Source organism: Triticum urartu, chromosome 5 (genome assembly GCF_003073215.2).
Source record: "Triticum urartu cultivar G1812 chromosome 5, Tu2.1, whole genome shotgun sequence".
NCBI classification, from domain to species: Eukaryota; Viridiplantae; Streptophyta; class Magnoliopsida; order Poales; family Poaceae; genus Triticum; species Triticum urartu.
In genome coordinates this window covers 592225081-592231937 of record NC_053026.1, presented here as the reverse complement: position 1 = coordinate 592231937, position 6857 = coordinate 592225081, and the positions used below count along the sequence as shown (strand labels likewise).

General features: G+C 49.2%; 1 pseudogene; it reads left to right on the top strand.

The window, feature by feature from the left end:
- The first annotated feature begins 5718 nt into the window (after positions 1-5718).
- On the top strand, positions 5719-6668 carry LOC125511039 (annotated as a pseudogene).
- The last annotated feature ends 189 nt before the right edge of the window (positions 6669-6857 follow it).

Below are 6857 nucleotides of genomic sequence, written 5' to 3'. Positions count from 1 at the left end.
ACGGTTCAGTCGCGCCTTCAGGAGCCCGATTTTCGCCGGCCTGAGCTGAAAACAGAGCCGGCGGACCCAGGCCGAACCCGGCGCGCTAGAGGGCGCCCGGAGGCGCCGGGGCGAACTGTTTTAGCGCGAAAAAGTCGTGGGCCAGCCGCGTCAGGAACACGGCGGCTCGTCTTCCCCCAACTGCCTCGGTTCCCGCGGGGAATCAATGGAAAGGCTGCCGCCGGTCAGCCTTGCCATTGATTCCTCACGGGCGGTGCGTCTATAAAAGCCGGTGGTTCTCGCCGGTGTCCACACCAGACTCGCCCCTCGCCGCCGCCCAGCCCCTATCTCTCCGTCTCCGTCTTCCTCTCCCGAGCGCCACCGGCAGCCCCTCTCTCTCCCTCTCTACCACCGCCGAGCCCGTCGCCATGGCAGAGCGCTTTCCCGGAGACGAGGCGGCGGCGAACGGCTTCGGCCGCCGTTCGCTTCGCGAACAGGAGTCCTGGCTCCTGTTTCAGGCGAACATTCCGGCGCCGCCGGACATGCGCGCCGGGCCGACGGGGTGGCGGCTCAGCGACGGGGGAGTGCCCGTTCCCCTGTTACCCGACGCCGTCGCGAAGCCCACGTACTTCGCCGAGGAGGTCGAGGTTGCGCGCGCCTCGCTGACCGACGACGAGCGCTCCCTCCCCCAGTACACCGCCGGCAATCACGCGGCTTGGGCGGCGTACTTCCAGCGCCGCCAGCAGCAGCGCCTGGCCTCCACCAACGACGCGCCGGTGGTCGGCGGCGTGAAGAACAGCGTGGGGCGCCACCTGTGGTGGGGCGTCCCGGGCCGCACGCTGGAGGGCGTGATGACGCACCTCGACGGCGGCAACAACCCGCCGTTGACCTATCCTGCGACAGGGGCCGCCCCGTCGCAACACCGACGCGCATGAGCGCCAAGGAGGTTCGCCTCCTCCTCGTCTTCCTCCTCTCGCTCATCTTCCCACTCCTACGGTTCTCCGGCGCTTGTCGGCGTCAAGGCCGAGCCCGCGGCGGAGACGGCAATCGGTCGGCGCACTCGCAGCGTCGGCATCGTCATCAACGAGGGCGGCCGGCGCGCCCCCTCCTCGTCGGCTCCTCCACGCTTCGTCAAGTCGAAGATGGAGCCGGGGCTGGCGCCGGTGAAGACGGAGCCGGGGCTGGCGCCGGTGGAGGCGGAGTTCGACGACGACGACATGGCCCTAGAATGGGCGCGCCAGGACTCCATTGCGATGGAGAAGGCGCGCCGGGAGAAGGAGAAGGAACGCCAGCGCGCCGCCCGGCGCCGCTTCGAGGAGCGCCGACGCGGCCGCGTTGAAGACGGGGTCGTCGTCTTATGCGACAGCGACGACGACGACGACGCGCCGTCGCCAGCCCGCCATGGTGACGCCGGGCAGGGGTCCAGCAGGGGCGCCCGCGTCAAGGAGGAGAAGGCCGACGACGACGATGGCGGCGACGGCGGCGACGACTTCAGCCCTTTTCTTTTTTAGATTAGGTTAATGTAATAAAAATGCACGAATTTCACCGAAATTTGCTATGTTTGGCCGAAATTTAACTAATTTTTATCATAACTTCGCCGAACGGTTCTTTTTTCTTAAATACGCGCCTGGAGACGGCCCTGGTAGCCGACGGCTGGGGACCGACTCGGCCCCAGGGCCATTTTTTGCGCTGGCTCACCCTGAGAGGCCAACGGCTGAAGATGCCCTTATATAGAGGCAGTGCTGGTTGTGCCCTGGCGGCCATGATGGCTGTGCGAGAGGGAGAAGACGACAGAGACCGGCGAGGGAGGCGTTTGAAGAGTGGTCAAAAGGCTGGACCGTGTGAGAATTCCGATGCATGCATGCTTCACAGGTTGTAGTACTATGGCACTGCGAGTAGTACTATACAGTGCTCCTTTCATCGTCCCTCCTCTGTGGCCGGGTAGTCATGTCGACGTGTGTGAGAGGGAGAGGGGGAGCTGCCGTGCCACAGCATACAAAAAATACTGATCATGCATGCACGGGATCTCTGCTCTGCTCATCCAATGCAGTAGTGGGGCCAACTCCACCGCGTGACCTATTTCTATCCCAAATCGTTCGTTTGTATTTGTTTGAGATAAAATGGACAAATCGAACAACCCAACGCATGAGAGCATACGGACGTATATTCGTACTAGCTGCTGCGTTTTATCCACAGGTCAAGAGCAGAGAGCGGTCAAAAGGCTGGGTTGAGCTCGGTCTCAGTCCCCTTTGCATCACCCATTTTCCCAAAACAACATCGGTGTACGTACGCTGTCATACTACATCATGCATCGCAGTTTTCACGAGAGAGATGAGACGAAGATGCACGGGATAATCCGGCAGACGCACTGCAGCTTACAATATATGACATGCAACTTACACAAAGTATATCGTTAAATTCGTGTGTGAAAGAAGCTTTCAATGATATAATTGCTAGATCAAAGTTAGGTCACTGCAGCAGGAGCGTCCCTTTCCATCTTTTCATCTATATAGGGTCTAATGTGTTCATACTTTAATCAAATTTATAGGTCTAAATTCCAAACACAAGGCTTGACATGAGCGTCCCTTTCCAACCCTCTATCACCCTCACTGCAGCAGGAGCCCAAATCCCACCTTCTGCCCCAACCCTTATGTCTACTTTTTGGCGCCGCTGACCACCTCACCGGGCACCGCCTCCTTTGAGGTGGAGAGCACATGGCGTCCATGGAGGATCAATTCAGATCCTCGATCGTTGGCGTGAACGCCCCATGTTCTTTTTGGCTGGCATTCATGGCCATATCTCGCGCTCGACAGACGAATCTTGCTCGCCATGATCAGCCCTGCAACAGGATTCGCCTCCGTCCTCATCCACACCGTGGTTACTGTTGGCCTCTAGTCGCCTGCCACTACCGTCTCCCTCTTCGTCCGCGGCTTGATGTCTACTATACAACTTTATTCTTGTATATTTTGTTGGGCCCTAAAGCGTAGTGTTTTAGACGCCAACATCAAATTTTTCTGAAGTGATGACGTAAGATTTTATCAATCCGCGGGAGGTGTAGGATGAAGGTGATCTCAAACAACCTTCCAATCAAATACAAGCGATCTCTTATGTCCCCAACACATCCAATAAAGTTGTCAGTTGTATAGGTGCACTAGTTCGGGGGAGAGATGATGATAGATGCGCATTATGGATGATAGCAATAGGGTTTTGTAATACAAATAGTAAAGTAGCAAGTAACAAAAGTGAGTAAAAACAACCTTTCAATGCTTGGAAACAAGGCCTAGTGGAGTGGGGCGTTTTCGTGACCGGCCACCATGGAGCCCAATTTTTTTGAAAATTTCAAAATTCAAACTTTTTGGTTTAAAAAATCTAAAAATATATATGCAACTATACAAGGATGAAATGTATATGTGTGTGAATATTGAGGATGAAATACCTTGAAATGCGACCCGTGCAAAAAAAACAAATCATGGACTATGAAGATGAATAGCATCATGTGCTGAAAAGCCCAATATTTGTTTTCTCACAACCCTTGTTTTAACATACTTGTCTTGAAAATTTACACACTGTACATTATACCTCCATGTATATCTATATATTTTCAGAATTTTTTGAAATGTAAAAAAAGAATTTTGAAAATTGCAAATGAAGGCATCCATGGAACTCGGCCTCCCAAAGCAATTTTTAGGCCTAGCGTTCATACTTTTATTATTGCCAACTCTCCACATCATTAACATATTTAAACCACATGATTTACCCTAAAAAGTGCAGCAAAGCATCAGTCAAAAATTTATACTTTTTTATAAAAAAACCGGTGAAATCGCATAGGTGTGCTTAACAACAAACCACCTCAAAGTAGGCTTGCTCATCAGTAGAGAGCTCAAAGTTCTTAGATTTGATATCCATAAATCATATTCCTCAATGAAATATTTCTTAAGCTTCCTAAGATTGGCTTCTATGTTAAATCCCCAACCTTCAGTAACTCTTCTAAGCTTCCTAATCTTATTCTGCAAAATATCAATAGCAGTCTGGCCCTTAGTAGGTTCCCTCCAGATCTTAGTGACTAGATCTTTGAAATCTAAGCAACCACCACTTTTCTAGCTTATAACTACTAGACTTAGCAGGTTTGTTCAAGAATGAATCCCACAGAATGGCAGTGTGATCACTACTAGTCCTTGGTAAATCCTGGCAAGAAACGAAGGGATGTTTTTTATCTAATTCCGTGTTGCAAAAATAAATCCGATCTATGGTAGAAAATAGACATAATGGGATACAGAAATCCCTAACGTCCCAAGAAACAACATTAACGACGTCTTCATCAATTCCCATAAGAATACCAGCTTCAAAACCCTTAGAAGAGAGGTGGTTCCGGGAGAAATTCTTATGACCAACTAATGACTTAAGAAAATAATCAGAAAAGCTCTCTTTCTAGGTCAGTTAAAAACAAGTATGGTAGTATGAGTCTTATTGATAGTATCCACTACAAGGGTTTTCCTACTAGGGACATTGATGTCTCCATCACTCCAAAATAGAGTATTCAATGATAATCCTTGTCCTAGGGTGTTTGCCCTGTCTATTCTTACAGATAAGAAACCACAATTTGTCATTATGTTCATCTACTAGATCTACAAGCACACCATTATTAACTACAAATTTCATATGATACATGATAATTGCCATAATATATCAAAAACATGCTCGATATCATTCATGTGAAATGATCATATACTTCAACAAAAGAATCTACCTAGATTCTGAAATTAACAATTTGCAAGAATGCCGATTTTCCCATGATAGATTTGAAAACCCTCGTGAAGGTGCAATTGTAGAAACTAGGAAAATATAAAACACACTCTTAATAAATAAACGTGTTTTAAGCTTAATAATTACAAATGTGTGTAAGATCAACGTGGAAAGTGTTGAGTTAACTACTGTATCTCTCCACAAAACGCATGAGTTGTGTCATTCATGTGAAAATGCTTATATTAGATTTTGAAAACATGTTTTTTTAGAAACATAATGTAAACACAGATGCTCACCACACCACACACACTCATCCATATGAACACATCATACACGGAGTCACGACGAAAAACTTGAAATAAATTTACAAAATATTTGAGTGGTCATGCCAAGTTTAGGACTTAAACCCAAGTGGGTTGTTTCCAACACAAAGAAACTAACTATGTAAACTATGCTTAGTTCGTGAACATGAATTATTTTGCATAAACAAATAAAATAAATTTCAAGAAGCGATTTAAGAATTTACAAAATTTCCATGAAATGTTCAAATATATAATGAGAGGTTTGGCTTAGGCCCAACAGGGACATTGCAAAAATCAATGTTGATGCAGCCTTTTTTCGTGGATTTGGGTGATGGTGCAATAGGTATGGTCATATCCGACGATCATGTTATGTTTCTTCCGGCTGCTAGCTTGTCTTTGTCGTATGCTCTGGAGTCTGGATCGATGTTGCTAGAATGGACCAACATGCATGAGCATGTCCCCGTTTCTATTTCAGATAATAAGACCAGAGGCATAACGGTATACACAACGATGTCAGTAAAATGTACAGTCAGTCAAATAGAAATTTGCTCAACAAGTGCGGTGATATTCCTTGGCAGCAAGAATGGATATCCAATATTGTCCTTTTGGAGGGAAATACTTGGCATGCTCACGTGCATATATGGGCATGTCATCCAATCACAGTTATCTAAAGAGATTCTCTGCACCAATGACATCCAAGATACAAATTTCTTGCTATACACCTCTCTCTCCTGTCAGCTTACACCAGTTCAATTTCCCCTGCCCGTCCACTACCTTAAGAAGCCCCTTGCCCCGATCCTCTTAAGCCATCTCCACACCCACTCCTCATTCTTGGAGAACACACAGAACCTCCATCGATCAGAATGGCTGCAACCACCATGTCACTCTCTTCCCCAGCCTTTGCCGGCAAGGCAGTGAAGAACCTGCCATCGCGTCACCATGCGCAAGACAGCGGCAAAGGCCAAGCAGGTTGCCTCTGGCAGCCCGTGGTACGGCTCTGACCGTGTGCTCTACCTCGGTCCGCTTTCTGGCGAGCCCCCGAGCTACCTCACCGGTGAGTTCCCTGATGACTACGGCTGGGACACTGCTGGGTTATCGGCTGACCCTGAGACCTTCGCCAAGAACCGTGAGCTGGAGGTGATTCACTGCCCCTGGGCTATGCTTGGCGCGCTTGGTTGTGTCTTCCCCGAGTTGCTCGCCTGCAACGGCGTTAAGTTTGGTGTGGCTGTTTGGTTCAAGGCTGGATCTCAGATCTTCAGCGAGGGCGGTCTCAACTACCTTGGCGACCCAACCTCGTGCACGCACAAAGCATCCTTGCCATCTGGGCGTGTCAGGTCGTGCTCATGGGCGCCGTCGAGGGTTACCACATTGCTGGCGGACCACTCGGTGAGATCGTCGACCCGCTCTACCCGGGCGGCAGCTTCGACCCGCTTGGCCTTGCCGACGACCCCGAGGCATTCGCCGAGCTCAAGGTTAAGGAGATCAAGAACGGTCGCCTTGCCATGTTCTCCATGTTCGGTTTCTTTGTGCAAGCCATCGTCACTGGCAAGGGTCCACTCGAGAACCTCGCTGACCACCTCTCTGACCCTGTCAACAATAATGCTTGGGCATTCGCCACCAACTTTGTTCCTGGGAAATAAGCTGTCCTAGAGACTATGCTCGTGATGAAGTGTACTATGGTGCGGTCTAATTTGTACTACCATGTTGTAAATTACGAGGATTCTTTGCAAAAGCATTACACGATTTGCTCGCCTTCCATCTAACGCTCTACATTGATATAGACATTTGACGTGATCATTTGAACGAATGCGTTGGTCTCACATTTACTTAAAA